The following is a 15,256-nucleotide window of genomic DNA, read 5'->3' as shown; positions in this document are numbered from 1 at the left end:
ACTCAAAGGACATCGGGAAAGCAAAAAGATGGAACGCAAAGTTCACACATAAGGATAATTATTTGTGATAATGGTGATAATGATCCCTATTTCTTTTTCTGCTCTTATAAATTTGCAAATGTCCTACAAACTAAGTGTATTAAATAAGTCTGTGAAAGTTCATACAAGTCCCTAGTATTATTTTTTTCTTACTCTCTAGAAAGTGCTAGCCACGTAGCTCAAAGCAAAATAGAAAAGACGCAAATCATTCATAGGACAAGTGTTGGTGCAACTTTCAATTACTGAATACATTTTTAGCCATTTAAAACTAAAAGAAAAGTAACGTCTGTAATCCCAGCACTTTCGGATGCCGAGGCGGGCGGAACACAAGGTCAGGAGATCGAAACCATCCTGGCTAACACAGTGAAACCCCGTCTCTACTAAAAAATACAAAAACAAAAATTAGGCGGGCGTGGTGGCGGGCACCTGTAGCCCCAGCTACTCCGGAGGTTGAGGCAGAAGAATGGCGTGAACCCAGGAGGCGGAGCTTGCAGTGAGCCGAGATCGCACCAGTGCACTCCAGCCTGGACAACAGAGCAAGACTCCATCTCAAAAAAAAAAAAAGTACCAAAACTCTTTTACTCCTTTTTTATGATTTAAATTTTATTTTAGATTTGAAAAGTGAGATATATATCACTTAATAGTCAGGAAGCGTGTAGTAAACTCAATCTTTGAACCGACGTTACCTAAAACATGTTCCTTTTCTTATACTCATCTCTAAAATAGAGGTAGACAGAGAAAGTGCTTCTTTTTAGAGATTATAATGAATTCAAACATATTCATTAACTTTATAGCAGTTATTTTGGTTTCTCAGTGAAACATAAAAAAGTTCTATCTTATTGGAAAGAAAACCAAGTAGCTATCTAAGTACTTGATGGGAAGGAATTTGTTCTACTGTTTTAAGTGCATGAGTGATAAAGCAAGACTTAGAAATATTTTTGTTAGACCATTTCATTTTAATAGTATTTTCTATTATAACGGAAATGACCTACAGTAAAATAATTCAAAATACCCTTCCTTCTGAAGGTGATTTCCACATAAAATTGTAACATTACTATGATCTAAATTTAAATAAAATTTTCTATTGATGTTAAAAGTTTGATAATATACAGTTTGTTAAAGTGGTTTGGTCACTATTTGGGTACTATCGACTTCAAACCATAGGTGTTTAAATGAATCAAAGTCCTTGGTTTATTTCTATAGCTTTTTGCCTAATTTGATTAATAACTAGTATACCAGTCATTCATATATAGTCATAACTGGCCAACCAAGGTTTACTTGGTAGGAGGGTGACAGTTTACCCTTTAATACCATCTGATTAAAATATACAAGATGTTCTACACAAATAACAGCAAATTGTTTATTTCTAACAGCATAATTTTCCTTTTATAGGAAGCTCTCAACATTAATTTGGAGCCACATTTTAATTTTATAATGTAATCATTCAGTAAATGGCCATTAGATATTGGGTTATTTGGAAAATTGTAAAAAATCAGATTTCTGACAATGTCCTTTAAAATAATTAACTCAGCTGGAAACAGTAAAACAAGACTTAAAAATACAAATCATAACATGAATATTCAAATGATTGTACCGTGAAACAATTGTATGCAAATAATTAAGAACAGTGACTATAATAAAAAAGTTTAATAGATTTGACATCAACATTTAAAGAATATAACTTACATATATGAAAATAAGCCATCAAAACTTGAAGCTATCAAATTGTGAAAAACAGTAGTAAACAATAAAAATCACTTACTCATTGGAAACACTGCAAAATGTCATGAAATCATTTCAGAAATGAAGGTACACTAATGAAAAATAATCATAGTTTTAAACTCAGTCTCACCTCACCTTTAAGAAACACACAGTGTAAAACAGCAATAAATGGGATAATTTATATTACTGCAATAAAATGCAAATATATGTATTGCATACTAGCACCCTCTCTTCAATGTATACTTTAATCCAATAGCTTTCCACCACTAGAAATTTATCATAAGAAAATAATGGTGGTTTACACCTATAATACAAGCTCTCTTGTAGGCTGGGGCAATAAGGTCAATTGAGCCTTGGAGTTCCAGATCAGCGTGGGCAAAACAGTGGGATTCTGTCTCTACCAAAAAATAAAAATAAATAAAAAATGCCAATCATAGTGGCTGGTACCTGAAACCTTGCTGCTTGGGAGACTCCTATGAACCTAGGTTGATTTGAGAAGGAGTATCATTTGAGCCCAGGAGGTTGAGTCTGCAGTGAGCTACGATCATTCCATCACTGCAGCCTGGGTGACAGAGCAAGACCCTGTCACATATAAAAAGGAAAATAATTCAGAAGGTGCACAAAAATATATAAAGATATTTCTGAAAGCTGCATTTGTAATACTGCAAAATCAATGCCACATTGAGACAAGGTACCAAGATTAAGGTGGAGTCACCAGTGACAACTGAAATCTGGAGTCAGAATGCTGTATCTAAGTGGGATGACAGTTTCTCTGCTGCAGCTCACCCTCACCATGCAGCAAAGTTGCTCTATTACTTCTGAATTTTTCACATTCTTAAAGAAAAGCAGAAAATCCCATTTTTAAGACAAAAACCAAGTTACAAGTATTGACAGAAAAATCACTTTTAAATAATCATAAACAGTAACAACACACTATAACAGTAAATCTAATTCAGCCTGATACCAAGCTGTACCAATAGATACAATGAAACTGCATAATAATAGTAAAACAATTGTATAGTAGAAAAATACTGGCATAAAAATGTTCATAGTAAATTCATAAATGGAAAAAACAGTCTGTTTTATTTAAATCAAAAGGAGCTAGATGAATTGCAGACTACAAATTAACAGTCATACCTTTCAATTTTAGAACTAATGATATATTTTTCTTTATTTTTTGAGTTTTCATTATTGCAATGCATTATGCTGAAATTAGCCAACAAAAGAGAGTAACTCTCTGAGTGATATAGAAATTTCTAATGAGAAATAAGATGTGTCCCTAACAAACCCACCTATGAATCAGTTTGAAAGCAGCAAGAAAATTTTCATTACAGTCAGGGAGAATGGGAACCTGTGACATGTGGCAGTGACATATTGATAACACTGTGCACTGAGCTGACTTGAGAAGTATTTGTACCTAATGATTTCCAGTGTCATAAAGCATAGCTAAGAACACTGAATATTAGCACGGTTGATATTTGGTCCCTACAATAGAGTATAGTGGTTAATTTTAGATGTCAACTTGAATGGACTAAGGGTTGCCTGGATAGCTAGTAAAACCTATCAAAATATTATTTAACGTAGTATTGTATAATATACATTAAATACATTATTACATTGCATGTATTATAACGTAATACATTATAATATATTAAGGACATTATTACATTAATACATTACTTAGTATAGTATTACTTCATACATTAAAATGGTAACTAAGTTTGAAGAATCCCTGAGCACACAAAAGCAGACAGACCTCATAAGCAGCCTCTCAACCTTGCTTGCTTTGCAAACATAAACAAAACTTCAGGTATTTCTTGTAAATGCCTATATGAAAGAAAAACAGAACTTTCTTTTTCTTTCCAAAAGGAATGTTTACTGTAGTTTTCCTATTCCTGTATCACATTACACACTGAGTGTGTGGGAGAGCAGAGAGATTTTATTTACAAGTTTTAGATCAAGAGAGCATAACCAGATCCCAGGTTAAGACTTTACATTACAGAATACTCACATTGGTAATACTTGAAAGATATACTCTTCACTGTAATTGCCGCAAACAATAAAATACTCTAAAACAATACGCAGTGTGTTTGTAAAAGGCCAATAACATGCTTATATTTTTGCTGTTGAAAAACTACACAAAAGCAAATGACTAGAACAGTAGACCAAATAGTATCAGTAGAATTGTATCATCAAACATTCCAATGAGCTTGAATATAAGATCTGACATAACCAGATACTTCCAGGGCAAGGTAATCCACTGCATTTACATTCTCTTTCTACCAATTAGTGCAAGCATATCCAGATAAATGATATTGATTCTACATTATTTTAGAGTGAAATCACCTAATAACTTCTTCAGTACTCTTTCTTTCCATTTTTATCCTGATTATTTGTCTGATAATGATCATTTAAATTGGGAAAACTCTGATTACATTACATCCTTCAGTTCAAAGTAGCATTAGGTAAAGACATTTTGGCTACAGACAAATCACTCTTTCATAGTCATCAGCTTTTAGAACATTCTGAGATTTTATTTTCCATCTAAACTTTTCAGTTAATTTTACTCTAACTTTTAATTGATGTTACTGAGTAGCAAAGGAGCCTGAAGGATACTGCTTTATTTTGAAAAATGAAGAAAGAAAGGCATGTAAATCCTATAAATGTAATTCTAATGAAATCAAGATAAAATATAGTGTTTATAAAAAGAAATACAATTATGTCTAATAACTATCCTTTCATTTCAAATAATTTTCAACAACTTAGTGATGTAGAATAAATACAATTCCAGAAGAATCTAGGATTTTTTTCTATTGCATTGTTTTTTATTAAATTATAGCTACTTGAAGGCTTTGAAAAATTGAACACCAGTAAAACTGCCCTTCTTTTGTTAATATATTTTGTTTTCTTGTTTCATTTTTTAATTCAACTAGTCATTCACCAGAAAAATTTACTTAGGTCATCCTTTCTTGGTCATCCTTTCATAGCATTTTACGCAAGTGTTACTTGTTGTAGTCCTTTGTCTATGAATCTATTAATGCTGAGAAACTGAACATTGCTAGGAGTGTCCTAATAGGAAAGAAAAATTAACAATTTCAGCTGTATTTTTACTTAAATAAATATTCATATACTTTGCCTTTCAGGATCATGACAAACACTTTGATTATATAAGAAGGTCTTTGTATACCCATCAAACTACCAAGAAGTCATATCTGATTTTATGCTTTTCTACTACTCTTCCCCAAAACACTTGTTCAAAATCTTTACTTTTAAAGGGTCTGAACTGTGTGTCAAGCACTGACATCAGCATGTTACCTGAATTATGTCATTAAAGTCTTGTGATACTCATGTGCTATTAGCAGTGAAGAAACTGCAGCACAGAAACTTCAGGTAAAATGTCCAGTTTTAGAGAAACTAAACAGTAGAGTCTGGAAGACCAATTACGGACTTTGTACAATTGCCCATTATTGTGTACTGACCTAAAAAGGCATATGAGAGATCAACCCATTAAGATCCATGACATAAAGAAAATTGTTTGTCCTACAATATCCCAATCTGGATGAAAGCGCATAAAGAGAATATGCTTAAGCATGATGACAAAAAATTAGAAAGAACTGTGAATACGCTTTACAAAACAAAAAGGGACACAAGGGAATTTGGAACCAAGTTAAAAATTAAATATGTTCATGTGCACATAACAAAAGCATGATCGTAAATAAACTGAGTCAACACTGTACTATGAAGGTGAAACTTTCTTTTAGGATAAGCTAAACCTTGTATAACTTGTAAAAAAATGCAACCACATATGTTTATGTACTAAACCCAATTTTTTTTTGGCTTATATACTAAAAACAGGAATTTCGTCTTGTAATGAAAAAAAAACACAGGCATCAAGGAGTAACAAAATTAATGTCTTAGAATGTAAAATATAGAAGCACCAGTTAAGGTTTTTTTTAACATAATACATGTGAAAACTGCATCAGAATTTTAAAAAACCTACAGCGTAATTGGTTCTGACAATAAGCAATCACATTCTGCTGGAGGTAACTTTAGTAACGTCAAGCAAAAGTCTTAAAATTATGACAGGTGGTATTCGTTTAAAATACTCTCAAGAGCTCTTAGAAATCAAGAACACAGTATCTGGACCCTTGATTTGAATCCACACTCAATCTCTTTCTAACTGGGAAACTTGGGACAAAGTTTTAAACTTTCCTGAACATATCATGCCTAGCTAGTAATGAGTTTAGAAAATACTAGGCGTTTATAAAGTTACAAAAATCAAATGAGTTAATAAATGTAATGTGCTTAAAGTAATAACTGGCACAAAATAATTATAACATAATTCATTATTATTTTTAATATCTAAATTTTCTAACTTGGAGCTATTTTGAACAGATAAATATATATAATTAAAATTTCTAATACGTGTTTTTCATTGCTTATCATGTAGAAAACTATAGCTTTCCAGATGAAAATATAGTAGCTAATGTAGAAGTCACATATAATATTTATTAAATTGAAATGCTATCATTTTAAATTATTTTGAAGCTCATTAAAGTAAGTCTGAACTGGCCAACTTTTTATTTATTAATTAAATGTTTGCCTAGAACAGTTAGTATCCTTTTCTAAGACTTAATTTCCAAATTTATAGTCTTTCTTTTCCCATTTGGAGATGGGTAGGAGTACTATTCCTTTCTTGCCCATCCCTTTCTCTGTTTTCATTATAATAACCAATATGCCCTTGCCTAAGCATATGCCCACAATTAATAATACAGATTCACTGTACTGTTTCACCAAATTTAACCTGTTATTTTTGGAAATAGGATGTTTAAAAATGGGTTTGTTATTCCTTAATACAAGCCAAATGTCATCAGTATATTGTGGTCCAGATGTATTCTAAATACCAATTGAAAAACATTCTTTAACCTAACAACACACAACATATTTCAAAGAGTGAATAACTATCAGAAGCTTGGGAATTGTAGGTATTACTGAAAAACTATTATTTTTTTTGCATGTGTGTTACAAGCATTTGCGTAGGTTATATGTTTTATAGCTCTAGTTATAAAAATAGAGAATAAATTATATTCCCTCACATCTGTACAAAATGGTCAGCAAGAATACACATCTACAGAAGTTTAAAGTATTTACTCTTTTTTTTAGTTAATTCATGTTTCAGAACCTTAAGACAGCAAATCATAATACCCATTGATTATAATGTCACATTTCAGTTATTATATTATTACATATACTTATTATAACTTTTAGAATTTTAGGAGGAAAACAATAATTCTGAGTATGAAATTTGAATATTTGCACCCTAAAAATTTCCAATTCCATTTTCAATAATTTAGTAGAATGTTTCTTAGAGAAATAAGAAGACATTTAAAAACATGAAGTACTAGGTTCCCAAGTATATTGAAAAGCCATAAATAATATATAATCTAGCAGTGGTATAATAATTAATATATTATTTTTCAATTATATTAAGTTTTAAGAACTCAATGCTCCTAACATTTTTAAATAATACTATATAAAATACAACTCAAATGATATCAGCTCAAATTCATGTATACATCTTTGCAGGTAAAGTCTTTTAAAATTAAAAATAATTTAAAATTTTGTCATACATTTATGAACCCATTTTAAAGAACATAATATATCATGCAAATGTTAATTTAATACATAATGCATTAGTAAAAACTGTTCTGAATATATACATATATTATGTTTATGTTAGAAAACTATTTTTAAACAGCAATTAGATTGCATTGATTCATCAAATTATTAAATCACAGCATTGCTAAACTCAATTTTTACTCTCCTAAGCATATTGGAATCTATGAGAATATACAGTAGAGAGAGTAATTTGAATAGAATTTAACTTACATGTTTTAGCAAAGAAGAAATAAAAACTGGAATATCATGGATTTCTAACATGCCTATTTGTTAGTTGTCCTTTTAAGAATTTATGTATAGAAGCATTTTGAGTGAAGCCCACAGATTATTTAATAACTTATTCATTGTTCAAAAAAGTCTGTCCTTGTTGGCAATGTGGAAAACACTGTAGAGCAGGGGTCCCCCACCCCATGGGCTGCAGATCGGTTACCTGCTCATGTTCTGTTAGGAACTGGGCCTCACAGCAGGAGGTGACCTGCGGGACACGTAATGCTGGGCAGCATTACCACCTGAACTCCACCTCCTGTCAGAACTCAGAGCGGCATTAGATTATCATAGGACCAGGAACCCTACTGTTAACTGCACATGTGAGGGATATAGGTTGCACACTCCTTATGAGAATCTAATAACTAATGCCTGATAATGTGACGTGGAAGAGTTTCACATACCCCCATCCCTACAACCCACTCACCCAGCCACTCTTGGTCTGTGAAAAATTTTCTTCCACAAAACTCGTCCCTGGTGCCAAAAAGTTTGGGGACTGCTGTGTTAAGGTGAAAAGGGGTACATGTGGTAATTATAAAAAAAAGAAAAGGTTCAATAAATATAGGAAAAAACTCTAGCATACATATGTATATGTGGACATATATACTTACATATACATGATTTTTCTGATTTGAAGAATGTATAAAAAATGAGAAAGTGACATTGAAAGCCCTTTTTAAGGATCATTCATAGTTAAATATAAATATACTCTCTCTATATTTATGTGTATATGTTATATAAATATATATAACATATACACACACATTTTATATAGACAGGGTCTCACTATGTTGCCCAGGCTGGTCTTAAACTCTAGCTCAAGCGAGCCTCGGCCTCCCAAAGTGCTGGAATTATGGGCGTAAGCTACTGCGCCTGGCCCACAGTTAAATATCTTAAGTCAAAACTTATAATTGTAATTGTACTTCCTTTCTCTTTCTCGCTTCACTCTTGAAAGGAATTCAACACTGAAAAAGAGGTGGAGACTTAACTGAGTCATTCACAAATAAGAACTTTAGAAAAGTGAACAAACATAGTTATATGAATCATTTCTAATGATTTGCTCATCTTTAAAGCATAGGCCAATATTTCCATTTTACCCAACTTTACGCAGCTGTATGGTGCAGTCCAGAACATCTTAGTGTAAGAGAATTTTTTCATAAAATGTAAGATATTTTATTTAAATTAAATGGCTGATCAACCATAAGAATTCCAATGTAAAGTAACCAAAGAAGTACAATTCTTAGAAGACAATCATGAAATAGTTTTAAGAATTAAAGAAAAGTAATCACTTCTCACCAGGAATAGTTGGCATAGCATAAAATAATTTCTCACATTGGCAAAAGAAAAACCTCCAGAAACCTGCATGCAAGTGTCCTCTCCCCACTCCCACTCCTAAAGAAAATACAGGCTGGACTGAGGCACCGTGATTTCTCCTGCCTCTTAGATTTGCTGTCTGTACCACAGATGTGTCATCTAGTCTAATCCCACTCATAAAACTGAGCAAATGGCATACCAAGAAATGGCATACCAAGACAGAGGATCTAACATGTGTTTGACCTTTCTGAAGCATCTCAAGTCCCTGGATTCTATCTGCTGTTCTCCATATTTTCAAACATGTTCTCACCGAAGTATCGCTAGTCCCTGGATTCTACCTCCTGTTCTATATATATTCTAATTTTAATGTCCTATTCTCATTGTTAAAATGTGAGTTTCTACACAAGTTGTTTCTTATTTGTACCTGAAGACTTTGAATAGGCTCTGGCACTCCCAGACACGGGATATCAGACAGATGCAGGCCTTAACTAGGTCGTAGGACTGGACTTACATAGAAGTGGCTGTGGTTTTTGAGGCTAGGTTGTAGTGGTTTTGTTGTTGTTGTTGTTGTTGTTGTTGTTGTTTTGTTTTTTCATTTTGTCTAAGGACTTGAAAATCTTCAGGGGAGATGTGTGTTAAGATTTATCTTCGTCTAGTGATCCTCTTTTAAAACACAAATCAATCCTGTTAAGGAATCCATTAAATCAATATTAGTGCGAATGGATTTTTTAGGTAGCATGGATGAATTCAATGTAAATGCAAATGTAGTATGTGGAAGAAGACCCATTCTCATTCTATGAATATAGGACAGGGATAAGAATATATATAACATTATAGTTAATGAAAAATATATGTTTCTGGTTTATGTGAAATCAATTTATTTTATATATATATATTTACAGATATAATATGATTTTCATCAGATCACAGAGGATGAGGAAAGAAAAGATAGGAGTGGTGGCTACTAGATCCTCCTGGGGGATTATTTTTTAAGAGGCAGTCTTTGGCAATAATGGGCACTAACACCTTCTGATAGATATCCATTGGCTTGAAGAAAAAAAGTGTCAGAAATTTATCATTGGAGAAAAGTCAATGTTTCCATTAGTATTAATGTAGCTAAAGATGGCTCAAGGGTAAAATTATTCAAAATACTATGCATCACAATAGTGCCATCCTGTGGACTACTCTCTCTCTCACCCCATGGGGAAAGGGACTATGTGAAAGTAAAAGGAATTTCTAGAACAGCTAAACAAAATTATTTATTTTTTTTAAATAGAAATTGATTGTGTTTCCTATCAGTGGTGTATAATTATTTTACAAAGAAACCCTTGAACTATGGCAGAAATTCTGAAGCTGTGTCACTATGTGTCAACATCAATATATCAATCATAATGCCTGTGATTTGGGGTTAATATGAAGCAAAAACAAACTTCTCTTAGGTTAAGTTTATTTTCCAAGAATTTAACTAGTTTCCTAATTTTTTCCCCAGGTTTCCAAATTCTTAGTGTAACACCAACCAAATATCAAAAGAGATTATTAGAGTTTCAATAAAAAAAAAGAATAAGCTTATAATTCACATTATTCCACTACATGCATTATTAGAGAGGACATTTCATTAAAGCATGCAAACTGCATTTTTTTTTTTATTTTGACATGTAGATAGTTTAAACTAGAAGCCAGCCAACACTTTGATATAGCATAAGACAACTGGGAAATGTCAGTTGAGTAAAGTGGTTATTTAAAGAAAATAAGCAAATACAATATTCTTTTTGTCTATTGATATGTGACGCTGTACTATTATTGGGCAAACTTTTTAATTAGTAGAAAACTCTAATGCTTACGATCACAAAAACATGTTCTGTAAAATAGCACTGTATATGAAAACAGTACAAAAAGCAGAAATTGGAACTCTGACACTATAGTGTCAATGAACATCACACAGATTGAACACCACAGTAATCAATGACCAACATCTTTAGGCTGGAAAGAGTGGGAAAAATTACGAATTTCATGGAGATGTTATTTTCAAAAATAGGCTGAATAAAATGACCTAACTCACCATTGCATTCAGAATGTGATCCTTCATCTCTTTCACTTTTATGTTACCTTTGTGAAGTTTTATTAATGGAAATGAAGAGATGTACTAGAAAAAAATGATTGTAGGCACTGTTAAATTCACTTTCTCTTTGTATAATTTCATGAAAGTGACCTGAACTGCTTTGCATTAGTAGGGAAAAGATAAATATATAAATACATGAAATCAAAAGGTGAGAATAAAAAAAAAAAGTTTGTATCCATCCAAGTCAGAAAGTGATAATCATAATGTTTAAAGTCATCATCAAACCAAACCCATCAGTACACTGATTTTCTTTTTTAACTTAAGATTTTAATAATGCTGAAGCATTTCTGTCACCTCAGTACTAATGCTTTCTAGTTTAAATCTCAAAGGGCCATGATCCAAGGCTGCAAATATACAAAGATAAAACTTTGATATTTGAGAATGCCCATCTTCTAACAGGACAGCCATGACAATAATAATGGCATTGATAGAAGAAAACAAGAAAATTTCAAGAAGATAAATACTAGGGAAAGTTTTTACATTAAAATGCAAGTATGACACCCTCCCTCACAAAAATCAAGTTCATTAACACTAAGCCTGTCAATTTCATAGAATAGTTCTTGAACTAGGAGAACTGGAATCACCCATCCTGTTAGATATGCAATTAATTGGACCCTCTTGAACCAATATCTTGCATGTTAGGAGTTGTAAATCTCAATTGTTAAGCATCTTCAGGCATTAAAATTTGAGAAAAACTGTTCTAGAGCCTGGAGCTAAAGAGTTTATTTGAAAGTCAATAGTTACAAATGAGAGCTGTTTCTTCCCCTCTTGGGATTCTCAAGTCTTTTCAAAGCATTTACCAAGAGAAGAATCTGCCCTTTGAGATAAACCTGTTCATGCAGATTTAAGATAAGGTTGATTTCTGCTGACGATAATCCATCTTCCACACACACACACACTCTCAAACACACACCCCTCAGAGTTTTGCTTTATTTTCTCCTCTTTTACACTGTCCTAATTCTCCTTCAATACAATCCATCTTCCTAATTTAGTCCTACTCTCACCACTTTCATGGTACTCTGGTCTCCCTATACTCTCCATGTCCTCCAACACACCTGGCTCAGCAGGAAGCCTAGGCATACACAGTATATACCCAGGAAATGTATAAACCATACTCTCAGGGGATTAATTTATTTTAATTCAGGGCAACCCAACTGTGAGCTGCCCTAAGAGGAAGAATACAAGTAACAAGGGCCATTGCACAGAGGGAGATTTACGTTCAGACTGGAAGCTACAAGTGTACAGAAGCAAGAGAGAAAGAGAGAGAGAGAGAACAAATAAATAAAATAAAAAAGCAAGCAAGCACAAAGCAGCAGCAGCAGTTGAAGTTCCAGATTCTACTAGTTGCAGTTTAATGTAAAGGGATCCTTGTAGAGCAGAGATGTTATTGAGGCCAGATCTTGGACCTTGCCTCCCACTGCTTTATAGGATATCCTGAAATCTACAGCACACGTGTGAAAAAGTGGATAAAACCATCTAATATTATTCTACTACAACAAATGAGATCAGAAATAAAATGTACAGTAGTGTCTTTATGGAACTAAGTATTGCAAGATCCGAATACTAACGGGTTCATTTATTTCACTGATTACTGTATGTAGATATGAAATTTCAGGCACTGATTTTTCATTAAACCACTCTCTTAAGGTTGACTTGCCTCTCTCTTTTCACCTGTGAATCCATATTCTTGCCACGTAAATTGTAATACTGACTTTTAACATTTTCCCACAGTTCAAAAATATTGTTTGCCAAAAATCAAGGGCCTTTTCTAATAATTCATGTAATTCCTATTATTAGCTAATGTGTAAGAGTAGGGAACAATTAAACATACTGTATACAAAATCTTACCATGCTGAATTGCACCCAAGATATTAGTTCAGTCATCCTCCAAATTACCTCAAAACTAAAAAGGATCAGAAACTTAAACAAAAAACTTCAAGCAAGGTAGGAAAGAAGTCTTTTATCATCTCTGTATATTGCAAAAGTGTTCCATTCTCTCTAAATTCACATTACATTTATTAATGAGCAGCAAATGGAAAGAAAGAAAATGAAAGAGAGAGAAAGAGAAGAAGGAAGGAAGGAGGGAAAGAAGGAAGGAAGGAAGGAAGGAAGGAAGGAAGAGAGGGAGGGAATGAGGGAGGGAGGGAGGAAGGAAGGAAGGAGAGAAGGAAGAGAAGAAAAGATAAAGAAGGAAAGAAGTCAGGATGGTGGGAAAGTGAGAGACAGAAAGAGAGACAGAGATAAGGATGAGAGAGATAAAAGAGAGAAACTCTAATGTCTTTGATATCCCCCAATTTAAAAGACAAGGATGTGACCCCTCCCCCCCGTTTACATATAATGGAACAAGCCAAGTCTCCATTCACTACATGTGGACATTAAGAACACTTGCATAGGGAAAACTTTTGGGGGGCAATGAAGGTGATTTCTGAGCTGCCACTGCAGTTGTATATGACACTGACATTTATTTCCCATAATTCTTGCCCACAGGAAACACATCCTTTAAGAAACTGAATAAAATCAAGTTGGACATTCTTAAAATCTACAAGGTATCAACTTCCCTGAGAAGCTCACATTCCCCCAACACAAACATATATATGTAAGGAGCAAGGCATTCAGGCGATGAGCTGTGAAAGGTACTTCCACCTTGTGAGGGTGCCAAGGATTTGGTTATTCCTGAACCTGGATCTGAAAAACGGGGGTGGGGTGTGCGATGATAAATGAGGGTGAGAAGAATGTTTCCATGAAACCAGACACCCTTTTGGAATCTGGGCTGAGAATCAGGATCCCACCTCCTTGCCTACCTCCAGGCTCCAGTAAGCAACCGCTTGCGTCCTCCCCTCCGTTCCTTCCGCAGCAGCGGACGTAGGGATCCCAAGCAGCCAGGGAGCTTATGTCCCGCAGAGAGCTCCTGCCAAGCGCTTCTCTCTCGACTAGTTATCAATTGAGAAAAAAAGGGACAGAGACACACAACAAGGATGGTGATCAAAATCCAGTGTCAGGCACCAGGGTCCCAGAAGGTTTCGGCTCCTCTTCTGCGCCCTTACCCGGCTCTTTTCGCCTGGCAAGGGTCACCCAGGGAGCCCCAGCAGCAGATCCTTCCCTTTTGCTCCTCCTGATAGCGCCAATCTTCGCAGCCACTGCCACACTGCGCGCCCAGCTATCCACTCACCGCACAGCGAGAAGGCCTGGCGGAGACAGCGCGGGGGGGTGATTAAAAGGATAGATTTTTGGAAGGGTAAGGGAGAAAAACTTTGATGTTGTAACCACACACAGGACTGAGAAGAAACCAAAACAAGTTGCAGCTTCAGGAGCGGGGAGGACGCTCTCGCCAGCTCGGAAAAAAAAAAAAAAATCACTCCCTACCAAAATCAGGGGTAGTAAGCTCCCTGCTCCTTGAGCGATCACCGAGCGCACCTCTCAATCTCTGATCTTCGAACCCACTGAAAAAGCACAGGGCATGGGAAGTCCTGTTGGTTCATGCCCGGGGTGCGAATACCAAAAGCGCCACCCGCTGGAGAGGCTGCGGGGTACTCGAGGCAAAGACAGAGGCAAACGCAGCGCTGGGAAGAGTGAGGAGAGTCCGAGCTGCCGCCTGCAAAAGCAGAGAGAGACGCGTCTCCTTTGGGCAAAGTGACTGCTACAAAGTCTGTTCCCTCCTGCCCAGGGACAGAGACATTTAAAGGCCTGAACGGACGTCAGCACCAGTCGAGCTCGCTGGGTGAGCGCCAGGTCTCCCCGCCCCACGGATTGTAGCACGCAGAGGGCGATCTGCTGCTCGAGAGGTAGAGAGTAGCTTACTTGGGGAGAAAACAGAGCTGGTGGCGCTGTGGAGTGTCAAACCCTGAAGCCCATCGTCCAGACGTTATACCGGTGGCAGTTCCGTCTTGAGTGCACTTGCGGAATTGAACAGCGCCAGAGCTGCTTGGAGAGGGGTCTGGCCACTCTGCGCGCGCGCACCCAATATTGGGTTACCGAGGAGCTCAACACCTGGTTTTTAGAAAAAACAAAAAAACACTTTTCTCTTTAGCTCTGGTTTGAATCAGTGTTCTGATTCGTTTCTCAAAGTTAGTTGAAATCTACCGAGATGTCTTTTACAAGAAAGGGATTAGACTTTCCTTT

At 35.1% G+C, this 15,256-nt stretch overlaps 1 protein-coding gene across 1 annotated transcript in view; it reads right to left on the bottom strand.

Moving 5' to 3' along the window:
- Nucleotides 1–14,257, bottom strand: part of PCDH15 (protocadherin related 15) — a 1,849,154-nt gene extending 1,834,897 nt beyond the window's left edge. Inside the window, exons 1-2 of the mRNA XM_033215155.1 lie at nt 14,182–14,257; nt 13,939–14,067 (exon numbers count right to left, since the gene is read on the bottom strand). The gene's annotated coding sequence lies outside the window, so the exon portion shown is untranslated. The remainder of the gene's footprint in view (nt 1–13,938; nt 14,068–14,181) is intronic.
- Between the last annotated feature and the right edge of the window lie 999 nt (nt 14,258–15,256).

This window comes from Trachypithecus francoisi, unplaced genomic scaffold (assembly GCF_009764315.1).
Source record: "Trachypithecus francoisi isolate TF-2019V2 unplaced genomic scaffold, Tfra_2.0 Contig00586, whole genome shotgun sequence".
Lineage (NCBI taxonomy): Eukaryota > Metazoa > Chordata > Mammalia > Primates > Cercopithecidae > Trachypithecus > Trachypithecus francoisi.
This window is presented reverse-complemented; position numbering and strand designations above follow the sequence as displayed.